This window comes from Bos taurus, chromosome 15 (assembly GCF_002263795.3).
Source record: "Bos taurus isolate L1 Dominette 01449 registration number 42190680 breed Hereford chromosome 15, ARS-UCD2.0, whole genome shotgun sequence".
NCBI classification, from domain to species: Eukaryota; Metazoa; Chordata; class Mammalia; order Artiodactyla; family Bovidae; genus Bos; species Bos taurus.
The window spans coordinates 53,048,086-53,073,189 of NC_037342.1; the positions used below are offsets into that span (position 1 = coordinate 53,048,086).

General features: G+C 39.5%; 1 protein-coding gene across 8 annotated transcripts in view; it reads right to left on the minus strand.

The window, feature by feature from the left end:
- FAM168A (family with sequence similarity 168 member A) overlaps window positions 1–25,104 on the minus strand; it is a 202,528-nt gene that overhangs the window by 164,780 nt on the left and 12,644 nt on the right. Inside the window, exon 2 of one of the 8 annotated variants that reach the window (XM_059874900.1) lies at window positions 19,544–19,648. The exons of the other annotated variants lie outside the window; for them this stretch is intronic. The gene's annotated coding sequence lies outside the window, so the exon portion shown is untranslated. The remainder of the gene's footprint in view (window positions 1–19,543; window positions 19,649–25,104) is intronic. 8 annotated transcript variants of the gene reach the window in all.

Below are 25,104 nucleotides of genomic sequence, written 5' to 3' on the forward strand. Positions count from 1 at the left end.
GGTCTAGTGGTTAATGCCTTGCAACACAGGGGACACAGGTTCAAGCCCTGGTCAGGGAAGATCTCACATGCCTCAGAGCAACTAAGCCCATGCAACTACTGAGCCCATGCTCTAGACCCCGCAGGCCACAGCTACCAAAGCCTGCATGCCCTAGAGCCTGCACTCTGCAATAAGATAAGCCACTGCAACAAGAAGCCTGTGCACCACAGGTAGAGAGTAGCCCCAGGGAACAAAACTAGAGACTAGCCCCTGACCAACAATGAGACCCAGTACAGCCAAAAATAATTAAAAAAAAAAAAAAAAAAACCCACACACACAATACTACTACTAAATGCTGGCAAGGAAGCAGAGAAACTGGATTTCTCATACATTGCTGATGGGAATGTAAAGTTGTACAGTCATTCTAGAAAATATAGGTTGGTAGTTTCTTATAAAATTAAACATGCACTTACTATACAACCCAGCAATCACACCCTTGGGTATTTATCCCAGAGAAATAAAAACACAAAAGCCTGTATACAAATGCTTATAGCAGATTTATTTGTAATAGCAAAAGCCTGGAAACAACCCAAATGTTCTTCAAAAGGTGAGTGGTTAAATATGGTTAAATAAACACCAGTACCTCAACAGAATTACAGGTAAATAAACACCAGTACATCAACACATGAGCTCCCCGTGGCTCAGTAGTAAAGAATCCACCTGCAACAGAGGAGATCAGGGTTCGATCCCTGGATTGGGAAGATCCCTTGGAAAAGGAAGTGGCAACCCACTCCAGTATCCTTGCCTGGAAAATCCCATGAATAGAGAAGCCTGGCAGGCTACAGTCCATGGGGTCACAAAAGAGTCGGACAGGACTTAGTGACTAAAACAACAACAACATCCATACAATGGAATTCTATTCAGAGAAAAAGAACAACAAAATATGACACACACAACAATCTAACTCTCAAGGGCATTCTGCTTAATGAAGTCAATCTCATATTTATATATTATGTGATTCTATTTATATGTCATTCTCAAAATCACAAAACTAGTTTACAAATGGAGATGATAGGAATAGGCTGAAGCAGAGAAGGAAACGTGTGCACAAATTTAAAGGGACTAGTACAAGGAGTTCCTTTGAGGTGACAGAACAACTCTGTATCTCGACTGTGGTGGCTACTACACAAATCTATACATGGGATAGACCTACACACACACAAACACACAAAGGAATGCATGTTAAAAAAAAAAAAGAAAAAAAAAGAATGAATGAGGTCTGTAGTCTAGTAAACATATTGTACCAATGTCAATAACCTGGTTTTGACATTTTCTTCATTATATAAGATGTCATCAACAGGGAAAGTTGGTAGGTTACACAGGACTCTATGTCTATTTTTGCAATTTTCTATTAGTCTACAATTATTTCAGAATAAAAAGCTTTTTTGTTGTTAAGTAATACAATTCTGAAGCTCCAATACTTTGACCACCTGATGCGAAGAGCCAACTCATTGGAAAAGACCCTTTCTAATGAAGCTGGAAAGACTGAAAGGAGGAGGAGAAGGGGAAGACAGAGGATAAGATGGTTGGGTGGCATCACTGACTCAATGGACATGAGTTTGAGCAAACTCCAGGAGACAGTGAAGGACAGGGAAGTCTGGTGTGCTGCAGTCCCTGGGGTCGCAGAGAGTCGGACACGAATGCGTGACTGAACAACAACAACAAACACAATTCAACAAACGTTTACTGAAAATCTACAATAAATATGTCAGGTGTTGTGTAAGGATATTCTGTAGTGTAATATAATTCATCAAAAAAACTATATCAGACAAGAGCATAGTAGACAGTTTCAATTTTTATATCCCTGGCTTACCCACTTTAAAATTAAGATACTTTTTGCTGAGACTAATCTATTGATTTTCTTTAATATGGAAACTATCCTAAACTCAATTTATTATTAACATACTTAAGAAGTACATTATTATCTCCACATGTCAAAGCACATTTTTAATACCATTAATAAGGATATCAGGAGCTGACAGATGTATCACCAGCTCTCCTTTTTCCAGTGATGAGACTGAAAAGTGCAGAAACATGTAAGCTAAGGAAAAAGTCATTTCGGAAAAAAGAAAGAGGAGAAAGTATGTTTGAACATATAGGAGATACAGTAGCTTCTTAGAGTATATGCATCCTGGGAAATGGAACTTAGCAGACCACAAAGGAGGGTCTTGGCAGAAGGTGTAACTGGTATAGAGAAATGAGGAGCCTCCGAGTCCTGAAAGGGGGAAGAGGTTGAAACCTATCCTGCAACAGAAATGTCTGGATTACCTATGTGTTTGAATGGTCTGAGCTCATATATGAAGTTCCCATTCCAGCCAGACAGGCTTAACTGATGGACTCCCAATACTCCCACAGCTCTGCATGGGGAGCCTTTCCTGGTTACCCTAGCCAAAAGAGGTCTCCCCCTCCTTGGAGCTTCTATATTCACAGAAGTGTAGATTAATCCCACCTGTGGGAACTGGAATCTGCCTACAATGCAGGAGACCTGGGTTCAATCCCAGGGTTGGGAAGATCCCCTGGAGAAGAAAATGGCAACCCACTCCAGTATTATTGCCTGAAGAATTCCATGGACAGAGGAGCCTCGTAGACTACAGTCCATGGCTCAGAAACAGTCGGTCAAAACTGAGTGACCTACACTTCACTGGGAACTTACCCTATACTACCTTAAACTATAGCCTGCACATTTTAAGCCATCTCCCCTAAGGGCAGGTCCTTACAAGAAGGTACTATATTAAAAATGGACGGAAACATGTAAACAAAGAGCATTTGGCTCAGGTTTCTTGCCAATATGGTTATGTGTATGCTGTTCCCTATGCCTGAATGATAAACTTATTGAATGTTAAACAAAAAACTGTTTTGTGTTCTCCTTTTATTATTATTATTTTGACAGCGCTGTGCGGCTTGAGGGATATTAGTGCCCTAACCAGAGATCAAACCTGGACCCACATCAGTCAAAGTGCAGAGTCCGAACCACTGGACTGCCAGGCAACTTCCTTGTTTTCTACTTTTAAAAGTTATTTTTATTTCTGATGACTTTTTTGGTCATTGGGAAAGGTTTCTAGGAAATTTTCTAGGAAAATCCAGAAGTAAATTTGGAGCTCACCTACAGCAAGCAGGAAGACACATATATTATTCCATTTTTATTATAACTGAAAAATGTCCTTTTTATTAAGTTGTAACCTATCCTAAATCCTTTGTAGAATGAACACAAAGACTACACAAATTTGGTTAATATTATATCCTGAATAAGTATATTAAAATTATGGCATACAAGATTGGAAATGGTCAAGCCATTCACTTAAAAGAAAAATCCATAAACCAAAGTCTTTATCAGGCCTCCTTCCATTACTAAAATTACTTTATTCTTATATCTGTATAATTTAAACAAGGGGTAAAAAGTGACACTCCACTCACTTTAAACAATAAAAATAAAATTTTTGGATAACTTAAGTATCCTCTTCTATGAATCCTGCTTTGAGGTTCAATACTGCAATATAGTCTTTGGGAAGGACTGTAATAGAGAATACTACAGGGGAATATTTACAGGTGTATGACCTCTGCTGCCGCTAAGTCGCTTCAGTCGTGTCCGACCCTGTATGACCCCAGAGACCGCAGCCCACCAGACTCCCCTGTCCCTGGGATTCTCCAGGCAAGAACACTGGAGTGGGTTGCCATTTCCTTCTCCAGTGCATGAAAGTGAAAAGTGAAAGTGAAGTCACTCAGTCGTGTCCAACCCTCAGCGACCCCATGGACTGCAGCCTTCCAGGCTCCTCCCTCCATGGGATTTTTCCAGTCAAGAGCACTGGAGTAGGGTGCCATCGCCTTCTCCAGGGGTATGACCTCTAGTCACCTCTTTGACCCTCATCATCAATGGGGAGAGTAGTACTTACTTTGAAGGGCTCTTCTGGAGATTACATAAGACAATATATGCAAATCATCTAGTAGGTATGAAGGAGAAAACAGACAGAACAGGCTCCATCTTGAAAGCAGGACTCCATCTTGGGCTGGACTGTGGACTTTGAGCTATATGCCCAGTATCGATGGAAACGACATACCAACTGGAAAACCAGGCCCCCTGGATGGAAGAGCCCCAGGGCTCGTACCTAGACTCTCCGTTGCCTAAAAGAATACCCTAATTATCTGTGTAACTGAATAGAATCATAAATTCTATTATGTTTATTGGGGTATGACCACAGGCCTACTGATAATTGTCCACTGTTAACTACCTAGGCTTAAGGCATATGAATCACAGGTTAACTTTGATTATATCTTTCTTTTCCTTTGTTCAGACTAATTTCAGGGAATTTGGGGAGGTGGGTTTGGACATGTACACTTAGGGTATATAAGGTTTTCAGAAAAACTGGCCAGGGTCCTTGGCTAAGAAGAGACTCTGCCTTGGGCCCGCCGGTGTAATAAACTGCACTCCACTATCTGCATTGTCCTTCTGAGTGAGTTAGTTTCCCAGAACACGTGGCTACAACAGGTACTCAATAAACAGTATCATGGAATCAAGATTGCCAGGAGAAATATCAATAACCTCAGATATGCAGACACCACCACCCTTATGGCAGAAAGTGAAGAGGAACTAAAAAGCCTCTTGATGAAAGTGAAAGAGAAGAGTGAAAAAGTTGGCTTAAAGCTCAACATTCAGAAAACTAAGATCATGGCATCTGGTCCCATCACTTCATGGCAAATAGATGGGGAAACAGTGGAAACAGTGTCAGACGTTTTTTGGGGGTTCTAAAATCACTGCAGATGGTGACTGCAGCCATGAAATTAAAAGATGCTTATTCCTTGGAAGGAAAGTTATGACCAACCTAGATAGCATATTCAAAAGCAGAGACATTACTTTGCCAACAAAGGTTCGTCTAGTCAAGGCTATGGTTTTTCCTGTGGTCATGTATGGATGTGAGAGTTGGACTGTGAAGAAGGCTGAGCACCGAAGAATTGATGCTTTTGAACTGTGGTGTTGGAGAAGACTCTTGAGAATCCCTTGGACTGCAAGGAGATCCAACCAGCCCATTCTGAAGGAGATCAGCTCTGGGATTTCTTTGGAAGGAATGACGCTAAAGCTGAAATTCCAGTACTTTGGCCACCTCATGCGAAGAGTGGATTCATTGGAAAAGACCCTGATGCTGGGAGGGATTGGAGGCAGGAGGAGAAGGGGATGACAGAGGATGAGATGGCTAGATGGCATCACTGACTCGATGGACGTGAGTCTGAGTGAACTCCAGGAGTTGGTGATGGACAGGGAGGCCTGGCGTGCTGCGATTCATGGGGTCGCAGAGTCGGACATGACTGAGCGACTGATCTGATCTGATCTGAACAGCTATCTAACAGGTAGTGCTATTAGCTAAGTTTAAAGATAATTTACATACAATGCCTACACATTGTCTGGCCTAAAGCAAGTATGCAATAAATTATAGCTGTTATTGTCATTGTTAATAGGCATTCATGAGTGCCCACTATTCTCCCAACACTGTGCTAAGCACTTAGTGAAACAATAGGTATAGATGCAGCCCCACTTTTAGAGAAAACAAGTTAACCGTTACATATAATCACATAATTAAATGGTAAATTATTTGGCATAGACTAAGTGCTGAAAGAGACCAGAAAGCTTCCTCCTCTATTAATTCATAGAAACTTCTTGAATCGGGTAGGGCAGAAATTACTATTCTCATTTTATCAAAAAAAAAGAGACTAAGAAAGAAAAAAATCCCTGTTCATGTTCATAGAGATCACTGATGTATTTAACAAATTCTAGGCCACAAACTTTGCTAGATGCAGAACAGAAACAGATCAGTTAAAGCTCTTTCCATTGTAAATGACAGAAAATTTAATCAAAACTAGTTTAAGCAAAAGGTCTAATTACTGGCTAATTAACTGAAGGCCAGAATTTGGGAAGACTAGGTAAGAGCCTCTAATTCAGAGCTCCAAGTCATTACCTCCATCTCTTTAGCCTTGCTTCCTCAGCGTTGGTTACATCATAAGCCAGAGTCCTCTCCGACCGTGGCAAAACAGCTTAGCATCTTCTAGACCTTCTAGAAGCTAGCACCCTTCCAGCCCAGCAGGATTGGGAGAGGGTTTCTATAGCTACTACAAAAGTCTTGAACATCCAGTGTAGAATGGCTTAGAACATATTTTTACTCCTAAATCAATCACTGTGGCTAGAGGAATGTGATATGCTGGTTACCTTGGGCCTAGTTCAGGCACACCAGAGTTCCTACTCAAACCACAAAATAATGAGGTATAGTTCCTAAACCAACATCTGAGGCCATCGTCAAGATAAGGGGGAGAAGCTAAAGAAGCAAACTACAAATGTCCACCACAAGGAACTGCACTCTTCAGGAATTTAGAATTTAGGCAATGAATCACAAGTGCAAATGTCTGGTTGAAAAAAGGGTTAGAGGTATGGTTCCAATAGAAAAGAAACATAATTGCAGCACAAAGTGATAAGTGCTACAGCGATTGTCACAGCATCCAGAGAAGAAAAGCACTAAGGCCACCAGGGACTCAGGGAAACCTTCACAGACGTGGTACTAACCAGGTTAGGTAGTAAATCACTCAGCTACAACAGGTGAACAAAGGTTTCCTTATTCTCTGTCAAGAGCTCTCCTCCTAATGGTAGGAGAGGAAGATGGGTCATCAATGGAGGTGGCTGCCACAGAAGCTCACTTAAATTAGCTGTCAAAACTGCTCAGCACTTAGATATACTGCAAAGGCCTTGTCCACTTAAGCTCATCCTTCCCACCTCTTTCTGTAGGGGCATGTGTACCAGGGTCCCCATGGTGCCTGGAATCTTCCCGGGCCCACTTGGTTCTACTGTACTCAAGGTACCTCCTGCCACGGAGCTAATGGATCTCTTGTCACTGAGGTGTCAATAAAGGGTAATTGTCATTATATGCAAAGACCATGGCCAAGCCTACAGAAAGATGTTTCAGCTAGATACAGTCATGGTTCAAACATGGAATTAGACAATCCATCATTTCCCAGCATTTTAGCTTTCTCACCTACTACCATGCTGCCTCTTTTCGCTGTACGTTTAAGGGTTGAAAGATCAAAGAGGAAAGTACCAAACACACTAAGCTGAGACCACATTATCATATGATAAAATGGAATTTAAAAAAAACTCATAAAACTGACATTTCCACACATGCACTTTCTGGTCATTGTAACAGCATGATGTACCCAAAAGAAGGCAGGGTTTGGGGTCTACATCAGTCTCCACCAGTTTCTAACTGCATAACGATGGGCAAGTCACTTTTCTCAGTTTCCTAACCTGTAAAACGAGAAACATGAATATATTCTTTCTTCATGAAGCTCTTGTAGGAAAAAACAACATAGAGCAAGGGAAAAGCACTTGATAAAATTGTAAACCACTGTGAAAACATTAGTTATTATGTTCTTTAACTCTTTCTGGAAAGATGTTTCAAAGTATTATACAACTTCTACGTCTATAAAAAGCAGAATCCTCAACGCTTCAAAACATAGGGACTACATATCCTCCTGACTTGAAAATCAAAACTGTTTCCAGGAAAGGCTTATAAAAACAATGCCACATTAAACATTGGTGATTTGTTTTAAGAGCTGGCATGCAATTAAGAGGATTCCACTGTTTCACCAGGCTCTAGTGGCAACCAATTAAGTAATAATATGAGAGAGGAGCTCTTAATTACAAAGGAAAACTTCCACAAGCCAGTGACAGGTGTGCAGGGCTCAAGCTGTGATCAAACTAGTTGACTACAGCATTAATTCCTCTCTCTTCTTTTTCCCAGACACTTGAGTTTGCATGCAATTAGCTGAAAAGTAAACCAGACTAAATGGCTACCATATTTCAAACTTTATGACCCTTTATCATGTTAACATCCACCAATTGAGTTTTAAAGGATTAACACCAAAATAGATGGTTTAAATCCACAATAAGTAAGCTTCAGTGATCAGAAATGATAATGACTAAAACCACATTTAAGGGGATGCATTTTTCTTCTACCTTTCCTTCTACCTTTCCTCCAAGATGTACAGCAAACCTCTCTTCCCTGATTTAATCAATAAAATTAAACCCAAACATTCAATATCTATTTTGCAAGTCACCGACAATTATATTAGCTGCACCTGCATTAAAAGCCAAATTAAACACATCCCCAAAACCCAAATGGAAAAATAATTTTCCCACCAAGTTTGATTATTATAAGGTCAAAGTGTGACCTTTCAAAGAGACGGACTCTTACAAATTAAACTGTTTATGTGAACTCTAAACATGTGACAGGGTAATGATGAAACAACAAAGGCACCCACTTGTCAGAATAGCTCTTTTCAAGCAGAGTTTGCCCCTGGCTGCCAAAGAAAAGAGCTACCAGAAAGTCAGACCTCCAAATACGGGGTTGGGAAGCAACTCCCTCAAAATATGTACACATGTAGGATGAACCACTATAATTAGAAAAACACAGATTTTGGATATAAGTTCCAGCAGTATACTCCATTCATTCTAGCAATTGTGTTGATGGTTAAAGACACATAAATGAATACTATAAAGCATTATAGGTCTACCTACTATAAAGCATTACAGGCATCAGCACAAAGAAGCATAAAGGAAAACAGTCAAAAGCAATAGCTTTATAGAAGAAGTGATGTTGGTGCCAGATTTTAAAAAATACAACAGGGCTGCATTTGACAAGGTGAGAAGAGAAGAACCACTTGAAGAGAAGTACCACAGGAGACTGGAAAGCAAAAGTAGAAAGTCATGAGATACATGGAGTTAACAGGCAAGTTTAGCCTTCGAGTACAAACTGAAGCAAGGCAAAGGCTAACAGTTTTCCCAAGAGAACACACTGGTCATAACAAACACCCTCTTCCAACAACACATGAGACGACTCTACACAAGGACATCACCAGATGGTCAAGACCAAAATCAGACTGATTCCATTCTTTGCAGGCAATGACGGAGAAGCTCTATACAGTCAGCAAAAACAAGACTGGGAGCTGACTGCGGCTCAGATCATGAACTCCTTATTGCCAAATTCAGACTGAAATTGAAGAAAGTGGGGAAAACCACTAGACCATTCAGGTATGACCTAAATCAAATCCCTTATGATTACACAGTGGAAGTGACAAATAGATTTAAGGGACTCGATCTGATAAGAGTGCCTGATGAACGATGGATGGAGGTTTGTGACATTCTACAGGACACAGGAATCAAGACCATCCCCAAGAAAAAGAAATTCAAAAAAGCAAAATGGCTGTCTGAGGAGGACTTACAAATAGCTGTGAAAAGAAGAGAAGCAAAAAGCAAAGGAGAAAAGGAAAGATATACCCATTTGAATGCAGAGTTCCAAAGAAGAGCAAGGAGAGATAAGAAAGCCTTCCTTAGCAATCAGTGCAAAGAAATAGAGGAAAACAATAGAATGGGAAAGACTAGAGAACTCTTCAAGAAAATTAGAGACACCAAGGGAACATTTCATGCAAAGATGGGCTCGATAAAGGACAGAAATGGTATGGACCTAACAGAAGCAGAAGATATTAAGAAAAGGTGGCAAGAATACACAGAAGAACTGTCCAAAAAAGATCTTCATGACCAAGATAATCACGATGGTGTGATCACTTACCTAGAGCCAGACATCCTGGAATGTGAAGTCAACTGGGCCTTAGGAAGCATCACTACGCACAAAGCTAGTGGAGGTGACGGAATTCCAATTGCGCCATTTCAAATCCTAAAAGATGATGCTGTACAAGTGCTGCACTCAATATGCCAGCAAATTTGGAAAACTCAGCAGTGGCCACAGGACTAGAAAAGGTCAGCTTTCATTCAAATCCCAAAGAAAGGCAATGCCAAAGAATGCTCAAACTACTGCACAATTGCATTCATTTCACATGCTAGCAAGGTAGTGCTCAATCAAGCTAGGCTTCAAAAACACGTGAACTAAGAACTTCCAGATGTACAAGCCGGATTTAGAAAAGGGAGAGGAACCAGAGATCAAATTGCCAACATCCACTGGATCATAGAAAAACAGCAAGAGAATTCCAGAAAAATATCTATTTATGCTTCATTGACTACGTTAAAACCTTTGACTGTGTGCATCACAACAAACTGTGGAAAATTCTGAAAGAGATGGGAACACCAGACCACCTTACCTGCCTTCTGAGAAACCTATATGCAGGTCAAGAAACAACAGTTAGAACCAGACAAGGAACAATGCTACTGCTGCTGCTGCTAAGTCACATCAGTCGTGTCCGACTCTATGTGACCCCATAGACGGCAGCCCACCAGGCTCCCCCATCCCTAGGATTCTCCAGGCAAGAACACTGGAGTGGGTTGCCATTTCCTTCTCCAATGCATGAAAGTGAAAAGTGAAAGTGAAGTCGCTCAGTCATATCCAACTCTTCATGACCCCATGGACTGCAGCCTACCAGGCTCCTCCATCCATGGGATTTTCTAGGCAAGAGTACTGGAGTAGGGTGCCATCGCCTTCTCTGACATGGAACAATAGACTGATCCAAAATTGGAAAAGGAGTATGTCTAGGCTGTACATTGTCACCCTGCTTATTTAACCTCTATGCAGAGTATACCATGTGAAATGCTGGGCTGGATGAAGCACAAGGTGGAATCAAGATTGCCGGGAGAAATATCAATAACCTCAGATATGCAGATGATACCACCCTAATGGCAGAAAGCAAAGAGGAACTAATGAGCCTCATGATGAAAGTGAAAGAGGAGAGTGAAAAAGTTGGCTTAAAGCTCAACATTCAGAAAACTAAGATCATGGCATCTGGTCCCATAACTTCATGGCAAATAGATGGGGAAACAGTGGAAACAGTGGCTGACTTTATTTTTGGGGGCTCCAAAATCACTGCAGATGGTGACTGCAGCCATGAAATTAAAAGACACTTACTCCTTGGAAGGAAAGTTATGACCAACCTAGACAGCATATTCAAAAGCAGAGACATTACTTTGTAAACAAAGGTCCGTCTAGTCAAGGCTATGGTTTTTCCTGTGGTCATGTATGGACGTGAGAGTTGGACTATAAAGAAGGCTGAGCATCGAAGAATTGATGCTTTTGAACTGTGGTGTTGGAGAAGACTCTTGAGAGTCCCTTGGACTGCAAGGAGATCCAACCAGTCCATCCTAAAGGAGATCGGTCCTGGGTGTTCATTGGTAGGACTGATGTTGAAGCTGAAACTCCAATACTTTGGCCACCTGATGCAAAGAGCTGACTCATTGGAAAAGACCCTGATGCTGGGAAAGATTGAGGGCAGGAGAAGGGGACGACAGAGGATGAGATGGTTGGATGGCATCACTCACTCTGGACATGAGTCTGAGTAAACTCTAGGAGTTGGTGATGGACAAGGAGGCTGGTGTGCTACAGTCCATGGGGTCACAAAGAGCTGGACACAACTGAGTGACTAACTGAACTGAGCATGCAGATAAGCACATCATACTGGGAGAGTAAGATAAAAGGAGTCTAGATCTTTGAGTGATTTCCTGGAACAGAACCTCGGCCCACCCTGGCCATAACACACCTACCTCTTCACTGTTACATAACAGATAAATGTCTATCTTGTTTGAGCCACTGAATTTCTGAGTGTCTGTTTCAGCAGGTATCCTGTACTCTAACTATATACTTTCTAAACTTGTAAAAACCTGAAAGAAACTGTGCAAGACAAATCATAGGACCCTAAAAATCTACTATATATTAGTAATACCTTTTTTAAGATCAGAGGGGAAGTTTCATGAGTAGATATGCACATGTGCACTCACAGACATAAAATGAGAAAACAGCTGGACTGATGTTTGCCAAGTGACAGAGCAGGACCAGGTTGGCAGCTAAGTGATCAAGACTGAAAGTTCAAATTTTGATCTCATACAGTTTCCACAGTAAAACAACTAACTCTTAAAAGATAAAGTAATGTGTAAATTACTACCTGACACTCAAATCCTCAATCTAGAACAAAGGAATCAATTATGACATTCCTAGGTAAGGGGTAATTTACATGAGTATAACAATCATGTCAGACTAAAGTAAGAGAGGCTTAGGAATTCTCAAGCATTTTGTACTATAATTATACACAAAAATAATGCAGGGCGACATAACCAGAAAATTAAGTAGCTAGACTGTGTCATGATTGTATTTGAATGTTTTATTGCCTAGAACCTAAATGAAACAAAACCAGCTTCAAGGACCTGGAAGAAGACTATTAATGGAACTAGCTCCTTGATGTTTGTTGACATTACGCTGTTCCTATCAAAAGCCACATAATCTATTTATCAATTTATTCATTTACAGGACAGATGAACCAAAACTCTTGAGCTTGTGACTTTGACCCTATGATGTCACCTTTAGGGTAATATCTGGCTTCATAAGTACCAAAGTTAAAAAAATCATTTTCAAAAGGAAAAAAGTGCGCTATGGAAAAAACAAGAAAAACTTAGGTTCTAGTCCTAGGTTATCCATTTTCAAACTGTATGACCTTGGACAATTAACTAATTTTCCTGGGCTTCCAGTCTGCATTTGTAACATAGGACAGTGTGAGGGTGTCATCCAGCTCTATGAAGTTTCAAAGTTCTTAAATATTCTAATGATATATTACCGAGTTAGCCTATTATTTTAATGTTAATACCTCAATGTAAAATAAAAGAAAGTCACAACAGAGCGTCACTTCAATTTATTTAAAATATGTATATAAGCAAAAAAAAAAAAACTGGAAAACTAATTTTCCACTGTCATATCTTCTTCACAGAAATATGAAAAGAAAATCTGACAAGGCAATCAGAAAGAGTTCAGTACAATTAAGTTCACCTAAGAAAAGTTCAGATGAGAAAAACTGCTTCTTGCAACTAAGCCTGTGCGCCACAACTACTGAGCGTGGGCTCAAGAGCCTGGGAGACGCAATCACTGAGCCCAACTGAACCCAGGTGCAGAAACTACTGAAGCCCACACGCCACAACAATGAGAAGCCCTCACCCCTCACTTGCCACAACTAGAGAGTAGCCTTCCACTCTTCGCAACTAGAGAAAAAGCCCACGCAGCGAAGACCCAGAACAGCCAACAAATAAATAAATACTAAAGAAAAAGAAAAACTGCCTCCTCAAATATTCCAAGTGCATAACTGCAATCCCTCTCTCATATGAAGGCTCTCTGATAGACAGTGACCACATACTGGCTCAAATATATATTAAATGCCACTATCATTAGTAATTCTCAAGCATAATCAGTGACCAAGAATGAAGCAATCAGGAGAAAGCACAGAATATAAAAGTAGTGTAGCAATTTTAGCATCATCACTCCTTAATAATACTAGATTCAGCATGAACTCTTTCAATCCTGCAGTTCTCAGCAATCTTTACAGAAAACATACTGTGTCAGGTACTCAAAAAACAGATTCTCTCTCTCACACACACAGACACACACACACAGAGCTGTCCTATCTACTCTCAATCAGCTCTCATAGTCTATCTACCAGGGAATTTTGCTCCTTGGATTTGAAAAAGAAGGATGTAACAGAAGACTTTTTAAAACCTGCCGCTTATCTCCAAATAGTCCAGATAAAGAAATCTATTTTCCATATCTAAAAAGGTTATTCCTAAAATAGATGTATAGCTCTAACCAGTGTCTACAGTAATGATAGAGGGGAAAAAAACGGGGGAATTGGAATCAGGAAGCCAGAGATTGAGACTCTAGATTCTGCCACTCAACAAATGCGTAACTTTGTACAATTAATTTACTTCATTTTTCCTCCCCTATAAAATGGATACAGCATATCTGCTTCACAGAATTTTAAGGCACAGACAAGACATATTTAAATATATTTATATATACTTATAAAGCAGTTTCTGAGAAAATTTAGGGTAGAGGTTAAGGATTTAGGCTCTGAAGTCAGACTGCTTGGGTTCTAATCACAGCTATATCCCTTCATTATTTGTGACACTGAGCAAGTTATTTTCTTTCTTTCAAGTCTCAGTTTTTTCTTCTATAAAATGGGGATGAGGATGAAAACAAATATTGCATGCACTTGAAACAATGTCAGACATACAGTACAGTGTAGCCAGTAGCATCATCATTAGATCTGCGCTGAATACAGTAAATACAAAGATGAAAAAAAATACATGAACCCCCCCCCCCAAAACAGCTACTGGTTTAGTGCAAAAAACAGATCAGTAGAAAGAAAAACTTTTAATAACAAAATACCTACCTAAAAAATTGTGCAAATATCAGTCTATTATATATGAAGCTAATATGATAAAGTAACTCAGATTCATTCTGTGCCTATAGAAATCCATCTCCTACCTAAACACTGCAATCCCTTCATACCAGTAGCAAAGGGGGTAGAAAACAGAAGCCTAAATGGGTTCTTATAATCAAATAAAATGGAGACTGTGAAACTAACCTGTACAACCACTATGGTACCCAGTACTCAATAGAGAAGGCAATGATCCAGAAAGCATAACACAGTCACTTGTAGTAAAGAAAAAGATTACATCCCCCTGAGAGAAAAATGAAAAAACTGGTGCAGTACCAAAATCCAAAGCCAGAAGGCTTTCTTCATATAAAAAAATCTTTATTTTAACCAATATACTGCACCACTCAGACATATCAATAATTAAACACAGTAAAATTTTTGGTTGATGTTCCACTCAGGAAAAATACCATCTGCCTTATTGAAATGCTATAAAAGAACCAATTTTCAGGAAAGAGATAACCTGAATATGACTGCATAAAACTAAACTTTCTAGTCTGTAAAAGTAGATCCCCCACTTGCCAGCCACCTGCACCTCTTTACATGAAAATATGCCTGTATGCCCACCTGAGAGCCACTAAGTGATTCACATACAACAAGCACAAGCTTTACTTGGAACAGTCCCCCCTGAATGGACACACTTAGCTGCTGGGGGCTAGGAAGAGCTGGGAATGAAACAAAATCTACTTTACTTCTGTACATATTCCTGAAGACTTAAAACTGGGATTTCAGCTTCAGAGTCCTCATGAGAGAGCCTACAGCTGTTACCTCCATCCTTACTCTTTCAACCAGTGGTCCGCACACTGCTCAGTCTTTTAAGATTTTCTAATCAAGAAGCATCCATCTTCTCTGCTCTATGGATCAAGATTAGACCAAGATCCAAATGTCATATCTAAATTATTTTCTAAGTTCCCTTGGCCTGCCTCACCACTCTACTGCCACTCACACTCCATTCTCACCTCCACATGATTCAATTATATTCACTCAATACTTTCTCTGCTCAGGACCTCATTCTGGCCTCTTTAGCTGTCCCTAAGAGCTAACATAAAACTCATCAAGATGTTTCCTTTATACAGTATAATTGAAATTTAAAATCTCCCTTAAAATAGTAGTAAATTCCTATCTAGTCTAACTATGAAAGTCACATAATGATTATCTAACATTTTTCAATTTAAAAGGCATCTTCACATCCATCTTATTTGATCCTTACAACAAAGCAGGTCAGCTATTATTATCCCTCCTCCAAGTCTCAGCTAAGAAAATCAGCTGTCCCAAGAAACTCAGCTAGTAAGCAGCAAAGCTAGAACTTTAACCAAGTTTGTAAAATCACAAGTCAATGCCCTTTCCATATATGTACTCACTCTCTTGACTAAGAGAGTATAAACAATGAACCAGATGTCTAAATGTCCCTTACAGCAAGTTCCTAGAGGAAAATAAATTCCATCAGTTTAATAGCATCAACATGAAATGTAACAAAACAGTACTAGAAGTTGATCATCTTTTAATAAATCCTATGGCCAGTGATGAAAAAAGCATCAAATTATCCCAATAGTTCAGTAATGGACCCACTTAGCTGCTGGGGAGTAGAAAGAACTGGGAATGAAACAAAATCTATTTTACTTCTGTATATATTCCTAGAGGACTTAAAGAAGGAAGGAAGCCAACACTTCATGAGCCCCTACCGTATTACAGGCATATACGAGGCAATACCACATATAATGTGGGTATTATCTCTATTTCACAGATGAGTAAAACAAGGCTTAGGCAAGGAGTAAGGGTTAGCCAAAGACGGTTAAAGGGTTTATCCAAGACTACCCAATAAGTGGCAGTGCCAAGATTTTAAAACCCGGTTCCCAAACTTCAAGTCTATTTCCAGTGACTATATCATGTTTGGGCACATGATATAGTGCCAAACTTTTAAAGAATTCCTAAAACAGAGTATGTCTGGAAGGCCTTTAATTTTGGAAAAATAATCAAAATACTCCATGTACCTTAACTGCTATAATAATGTAAGATTAGATGACACATATACACACTATTATATACAAAATGGACAAGGATCTACTGCATAGCACATAGAACTCTACTCAATATTCTGTAATAACCTATACAGGGAAAGAATCTGGAAAAGAATAGACATAAGTATAGGTATAACTGAATCACTTTGCTATAGGCCTGAAACACAACACTGTAAATCAATACTCCAATATAAAATAAAAATTAGATTTAAAAAATTAGATGACAGGAAAAACAACCAGATATACATCTGGATGACACTAATTAATGTACAACGTACTACTGAGCCAATCATTGTAATATCTAAGAACTTTAACGTATCTTCAGAATATCTTCGGAGAAGGCAATGGCACCCCACTCCAGTACTCTTGCCTGGAAAATCCCATGGACGGAGGAGCCTAGTAGGCTGCAGTCCATGAGGTTGCTAAGAGTCGGACTCGACTGAGCAACTTCACTTTCACTTTTCACTTTCATGCATTGGAGAAGGAAATGGCAACCCACTCCAGTGTTCTTGCCTGGAGAATCCCAGAGACAGGGGAGCCTGGTGTGCTGCTGTCTATGAGGTCGCACAGAGTTGGACACGACTGAAGCGACTTAGCAGCAGCAGCAGAATATCTTATACTATAATTGAAAACCTAACATGAGCTTTGAAGTCTGGTAAACTGCTGCCCACCCCTTATTAACTGAGATACCTTAATTTGGCTACTTAAATTCTCTGTATTTAGGTTTCTGCTTATGTAAAATAGAAACAATACCTACCTTTCAGGGCTCTAATTAAGATTTAGAGAGAATGTGTGTAAAAACCTAGACAATGTCTAGCACATGGTACCTAGTCTCATCCTTAGCCCTCTGTGGACATTCCCAGAAAAAAAAAAAAAAAGTAGATGAAAATTAAAAACTGAACTATATGATTCCAAATAGAATTGGCTGTTTGGTACCATGGAAAGTAAATACACAGATGACTGAAAAATAATTTTTTTTCTTTTAGATATTTTGGCATCAGATAAATAAAACCTTAAAAAAAAAAATTCCAGATGACAATCAAAAGCAAACTCAGCTCTTTTGCCTTGAATCCCTAAGCAGAATTTCTTGCCTGTTCAGAAGATCCTCTAGTTACCTAGTAACCACCTGCCAGCCTCAAACTAAAGAAAATTGGCTCTGCACTGGTCTAATTACCCAACCAGCCTGAACAATCTAAAACGAAGTGCAAAATAAAGAGAACTGTCAGCCAGAATGTTAGTGAAATTATCCACAACAGGAGACCTGAGAATCTAAATACCACTGGGCAGTTATTTCCATGAGAATAAAATCACAATTTATGAGCCCTGCAAATTATACCATTATTAAAACAAACATCCCATTGAGGCTACAGCTATCAGATAAAAGGTTTTATTGTCTCTATTGTTTCATCTACTGCAGCAAAGAGGTGCAAACTGAATGAGCTATTACCAGAAGCTGCAATTTCTAGGAAATTACAATATAGACCTCCATCTTAAAGCTTCCTTTGTGTTGGGCTGTAAACGCTCTGGAGGGTAAGAGGAGAATGGAGAATCAACTCTTCTCCACTGCCCCCAACTCAAAGATCCTGACTTCACAAGCAGAACTCACCAGTTACCCCTACATTTTCCTATGTTTTTCTCTCAGGAGGTCATTCCTGGGTTCACCCAGGAAGGAAGAATTTGAATTTAGCAAATCTACTTTATTCACTAAGAATCCTTTAGACAATTCTCCAATCCAAATAAACACAAACAGAAAAAACAATATGGCCCCCAATTTCCCTGGCTCCCACAGTACGAAGTACCTCCAGCTACAGCAATGAGAATTAACGAGAAAATACAAAAACATGGCATCAGTTCCTCCTATTATTAGGGGGGGGAAATCCCTTTACAATAACTGTTGGCATCATAAACCTCGAATCGCATTTTCAGACTTAAATGGGAAATGTGAGACACCATCTAATGGCTATCCTGGGCCAAATTGTATTATGGAATGGGGAAGACAGAAGTAATCTCTTCAGTGATAGCCCACTGAACTCCACAAATCTACCAATTTTGGGAATGGAAGGGAAAAAGTAGCACCACTAAGTATCTGCTATTTGCCCATCACTGTACACATTTTATTTCTATTCCTCACAACAACCCTCTGAGGAAGACCAGATATACCTTATTAAGGCTCAGAGAAAGTATATAACTTGCCCAAGGTCACACAACTACTAAATTAATATCTGAATTAAAGTTTCTCTGACTTTAAATTCTAAGCACTTTTAACCTTTGGTTTTTGCTTTCTTGCGCTACCTATTAGTAAAACCTAATAAAATAAACTCAAAAAAAATTCTAGAATATCAAGTTTAAATACTACACTGCAAGCCAGTCACAGGACAATGCAGATAAACTATGATGTCATCATACAATTCATTTTCAAAATTCTCCTTTAATCCTCCCAACAAATTTGTGTGGTATGATACTCTTCAACTTTATATCTGAGAAAACAGAGACTCAAAAAGATTTTACAATTTGCCCAGGGCAGCATGGGAACCAAAATCTAGAACTCTGACTACAAACTCATTGCGCATGCAGTTTTATCACAACGTCAGACTTAAACATAGGCATAAAGAACTCAGAAATCTGTGGTGAAGTTCTTTGCTTATTTATGAAGAACATCTGTTTATAATTAATAGCATGTGGAACACTGGGCATGCAGGAGGGAAGGAAGAAATACCAGAGAGCCCTTTAGGGCCTCAAGTTGTCTAATCTAAACTTTCCTATTTCAAGAAAGCTCATTCAGTAAGAGGGAACACAAGGACTAGGTGACAGAAAAGCATTTTGGAGCTCTGAACACCTAAATGTACTCTGAGCCACCAACTGAAAGCTGGTCTGGTGCCTTTCAGGGACTAAAGACCAGCTGTGAGCCAGGAACCATGCAAGGCTCTTTCTAGGCACTGTTCTCCTCTTCCCTGTGGTCCTTTGGGCTGGTGCTAGAATCCCTAGATTACAGGTGAATAAACCAGGCTGAGAGAGAGAATGACTTCTCCAAAGTCACCCAACTAACACAGTGACAGAATGGGAGATCTAAATCCTGATTGCTACAACTTCAAAACCACTGTTTAATCTATAAGAATAATAGAAGTAAAAAGTAATAGAAGGCAGACCAATGTTTGTGTGGGTGACGGATCAGGGAGAGCAGGAGGAAGGGATTGCATAGGGGGTACCAGGAAACTTGTGGGAGGTGATTCCTCCCACAATTTGTGTGATATACTCACTATTTGAATTGCAGTGATGGTTTCACAGATGTTTACACATGCTAAAACTTAGCAAACTGTATTAAATTTGTGTAGTTTACTGTCTGTCAGCTTCACCTCAATAACCTGTTTAGGCAGGAAAAAAACACATTGTTCTTTTTACTAACCACTGACCACGACCCCAGGATATTTGCCCTTAAATTGCATCTAATCACAGGAAAACCAGGCCAAACAGTTCTTTCTCTAACCAATTTAGTTCTGAGTTTATGTAAACTATTAGTAAAACATCACAGAAAGATAGTTTTAAATATCTAAGAGTCACAAACTACTTCCAAACACTCTATAGCACTTCAGAATGCATATTCCAACAAATAAAACATTAACTACAAAATGCAGTCTGATAAAAAGATAGAGTAATGGCATTGCACAAACCTGTATTGAAACACATCCTTGGTTCTTACAAGTGAATCTATTCAGGTTGCTAAATCTGTATTCAGCTTCTCATTTACAAAATGAAAGTGATAGTAACAATGCTACCATTTATTAATCTCGTACTATGTGTTTATGTACATAGTCAAAGCTATGGTTTTTCCAGTACGAATGTGAGAGTTGCACCAAAAAGAAGGCTGGGCGCCTAAGAACTGATGCTTTTGAACTGTGGTGTTGGAGAAGACTCTCAGGAGTCCCTTGGACAGCAAGGAGATCAAACCAGTTGATCCTAAAGGAAATAAACAATGAATATTCATTGGAGGACTGATGCTCAAGCTGAAGCTCCAATTGGAAAAGACCCTCATGCTAGGAAAGATGAAAGACTGAGAGCAGAAGAAGAGGGCAACAGAGGATGAGATGATTGGATGGCATCACCAACTTAACGGACATGAGTTTGAGCAAACTCCAGGAGATAGTGAAGGACAGGAAAGCCTGGAGTGTTGTAGTTCATAGGGGCACAAAGAGTCAGACACAACCAAGCAACAGAACAACAAGTATGTGCCAAGCAACAGAACAACAAGTATGTGCCAAACACCAATCAAAGCACTTTATCTAATTATCTCATTTAATCTTGCCAGCAATTATATGCTGTAAATACCACTATATTCCCATCTCATAGATGAATGAAAAAAGTTACAGAAATAGTAAGTAACTGAGGTCATATAGTTAGTGAGTACAGAGCTGGGATTTAAACTCACCTTGCAATATTATTACTGAAAAGGAGTACGTCAAGGCTGTATACTGTCACCCTGCTTATTTAACTTCTATGCAGAGTACATCATGAGAAACGCTGGGCTGGAGGAAGGACAAGCTGGAATCAAGATTGCCGGGCAAAATATCAATAACCTCAGATATGCAGATAACACCACCCTTATGGCAGAAAGTGAAGAAGAACTAAAGAGCCTCTTGATAAAAGTGAAAGAGGAGAGTGAAAAAGTTGGCTTAAAGCTCAACATTCAGAAAACTAAGATCATGGCATCCAGTCCCATCACTTCATGGCAAATAGATGGGGAAACAGTGGAAACAGTGTCAGACTTTATTTTTTTGGGCTCCAAAATCACTGCAGATGGTGACTGCAGCCATGAAATTAAAAGACGCTTACTCCTTGGAAGGACAGTTATGATCAACCTAGACAGCATATTCAAAAGCAGAGACATTACTTTGTCAACAAAGGTCTGTCTAGTCAAGACTATGGTTTTTCCAGTGGTCATGTATGGATGTGACAGTTGGACTATAAAGAAAGCTGAGCACCGAAGAATTGATGCTTTTGAACTGTGGTGTTGGAGAAGACTCTTGAGAGTCCCTTGGACTGCAAGGAGATCCAACCAGTCCATCCTAAAGGAGTTCAGTCCTCAGTGTTCATTGGTAGGACTGATGTTGAAGCTGAAACTCCAGTACTTTGGCGACCTGATGCAAAGAGCTGACTCAATGGCAAAGACTCTGATGCTGGGAGGGATTGGGGGCAGGAGGAGAAGGGAACGACAGAGGATGAGATGGTTGGATGGCATCATCGACTCAATGGACATGGGTTTGGGTGGACTCTGGGAGTTGGTGAGGGACAGGAAGGCCTGGCGTGCTGCAATTCATGGGGTCGCAAAGAGTCGGACACAACTGAGCGACTGAACTGAACTGCAATATTATTCTGAAGAATGAACTTGAAGAAAGAAGTAAAATACAATCTTTTATGTGTTAGTCGCTTAGTCATGTCCCACTCTTTGCAACCCCATGGACTGCAATCCATCAGGCTCCTCTGTCCATGGTATTTCCCAAGCAAGAACACTGGAGTCGGTTGCCATTTCCTTCTCCAGGGGATCTTCCTGACCCAGAGAGTAAACCCAGGTCTTTTGCATTGGCAGGCAGGTTTTTACTACTAGCACCACCTAGTACGTTCTCTCTATTCTTCAAGCAAGTTTCACTAAATGAAGTGTCTCATATTGAAAGATAAGAAAGTTTATTTTAATATTCTACAAATTAAACTTTTAACTGACTATGGCTAATAGTATGCACTTTACCCAACTTACCCCTAATTCTCAGTCTGCAAATTAACTATTACTTTTCTCTGTTTTATTGATCAGGAAAATGTAATTCTGAAATGTTAAGTAATCTTTTTAACAGCGGCACAGATATAAGTCTTCTGACAAGCAATGGCGCTCTTTCCAGTTTGGCTTATTGCCATCCAAGCCACTCAGAACTACACACAGTACATTTTCAGAGACCACTCCTTAAGCATCTTAAGCAATATCTTTCATAACAGCACAGAACCAAAGTTTCATGGATTCTGAGCTTAAAACTCTTTACTCTAAATCATGATGCTTACAGTGTTAACACTTTATAATTAATATCTATGCACTAATATACCCAGTCTTTTTTTTTCTCATTTCTGGTCTGAGTAAGAAAACTTATGCTCCAATCTGTCAAAATGAAAAACAAAAACCAGGATGTAATATTTGTTTAGCACATTTACGAAACTCTTTCACATATATTAAATATTCACAACTTTCAAAAAAGACAGACATGATTATCCTCACTTTAGAGGAGGAAAAAAGTGAGATTCAGAGTGCTTAAACAACTTGCCCCAAGTCAGACAGCTCATAAGTGACTAAGCTGGGGTTCAAATCCAGATTTTTGAGCATACATCCAGAATCTTCCACACACAAAGACCTTATTCTCTTTCAGAAATAAGCTCAGGTGTCTATTCCTCCAGGAACTCTTCCCTGAAAAAGGCATTAACACCTCCCTCTCTGCTACTTATTTTACAGCTTGTACAACACACTCATCTGAAATTGTGTATAGTTTTTCTCTTGCACCTAGGAGCTCCTTACAGACAGAGACCACATCTTACTCAGCTCTGTGTATCATCAGAACCTACCTAGCATAGAGGCTGATATTCATAGTAACTAAATGAATTCAGGCAAAAATGATTGTTTTTGTGTGCTAATAAGACTCTAAACAAAATATTTTTTGGAAGCCATAATTTAAATCACCTGTCAGGAACTATTAAGTTCTTAATAAGTCTTAAAACCCCTCCACTTGTTAAAGTTTCAGTCATCCCACCACCATAAGAGATAAGTCAAATCCTGTATGTAGGCTCAAAAAAATCAAACGCACAACCGGAGTACTTGTGGTTTAGTTTCGGAGCATTCATCTTATGTTACCTAAAAGTTAAAATTGACCAAAAAATTAATAAAGAGGAAAACTTGCAAGCAGAGAAAAGAACTAAGAGTTTAAAAAGCAATCATAAGATCCCAGCTTTTCCATTTACCAATGTGATTTCATTCATTCCAAGTGAGATTCAGGACCTGTCACAAATCAAGTTCTTTATGAAGATCTACATGTCTACTGTATGGGCAAAAAATAGAGGATGAGTGCGAGCTGAAGTGTAATGAAGAAAACATAAGGCAAGGTTCAATGGCCACAAAAAAAAAAACCATTCTACTAAAACAGCCTAGAATAACATGGGTTGGGAAGTTACAATGCTAACACATCAGCCTGAAACTATGGATTCACAAATAAGACATTACCAATGCCTACTCTGTGTAAGGTCAAAGAATGAGTTCTAGAGAATAAAAGGATAATTACATACAATCCTTGCTCACTGCAAAGTAGAGGAGACCAATAAATAATAAATGGATAATTACAACCCAGCGATGAGGCAACCCAGAGATGGGGCACCCAATCCCAACCCAGGAAAGTCAAGGAAAGCTTTCTGGACAAGGTTAGTTCCTAGGCTGAATCCTAAAGGCTGAACAGGAGTTAGACCAATTAAAAGTTAAAAGGAAACATCCAGGCCCAAAGAGAAGCATGCGTAAAGACATTAAAGCAAAAAGGATGGCAGGTCTGGAGAACTGCAAACACCCAACAATGTACACTTCATTAGAACTAGAGGTAAAATGTGCAAGCTGGGAGGAGAGACAAACAATGAATGACACTGGAGAGAGTTAAGGGGAGAACACTGAGCCTAGTCTCTTACTAAAAATACCATACCAGAGCTCCATCTGGGGCTCCCTGGCGGCTCAGCTTCCCTGGTGCCCCGCTGGCAATGCAGCAGACTCCGGTTCCATCCCTAGTTTGGGAAGATCCCCTGGAAAAGGAAATGGCAACCCACTCCAGTATTCTTGCCTGAGAAATCCCATGGACAGAGGAGCCTGGCAGGCTATACAGTCCATGGTGTCACAAAAGTAGGACACAACTTAATGACTAAACCACCAAGAGAACCCCATCTAGGAGACAGAATACCTACATCGACATGTGATTGAAGGGCAGGCTGGCTTTCAGATATGCTCATTTAGAATGGATAGTTGGTTTTCTCCTCCATAATTCCACAGCCTGATCAAAATGTACTGTCAACTATACTTTAACAAAAAAGTGCTGTCAAAAACATAAGTCTCAAAAGTATGGATAATATTACCACCAACAAAAATAAAGGCAGAAAAATTCAAAGAACACTCTTTCTTTGGTTCTGGGGCAGAGTACTATGGAGAAATACTTGATCCCCTCAGTAATGAGTAGTATAGTTAGAAAAAAATTTAGAAAGGGGCATCTCTCACATTCACTGACATTTTTAATTTAGAAAGAACTATCAACATCAGTGAATTTTCCAGAACAATTCAAACCGTTTCAACTAGACCAAAAAGTTTTAAAAAGTTGATGGAGAGCCAAAGGTCATACTATACCTGCATTGGTTCATGAATAAATCAAGGCACACAACCAAAATATCAGACCTTTGCTGCCAGGAAGACCAAGCAAACTACAATCAGAAAACAAATCCCCAAATACAAAAACCAATAAATTCAGTGCTTTATTTCTCTAACAAAAATGTTTTAGAAGCCAAAATACTGTTCCTTCTTAACATGCTAAAAATCATATTAAATTCATGCTTCATTCTAGAAGGATAATAGCTCTTATTTATTGACAGTAGTATATACCAAGCACTGTGGTCATTTCTTTACATGAACTGTCTCATTTGATCCTCAAAACTACCTCGGAATTATGTACTACTATTGCTGCCCTTCCCTTTTTAAAGATTTTTAAAAATGAGGTACAGAAAAGTAAAGTAACTTACACAGGTTTCAAAGGTGTTAAGGGAGAAATCA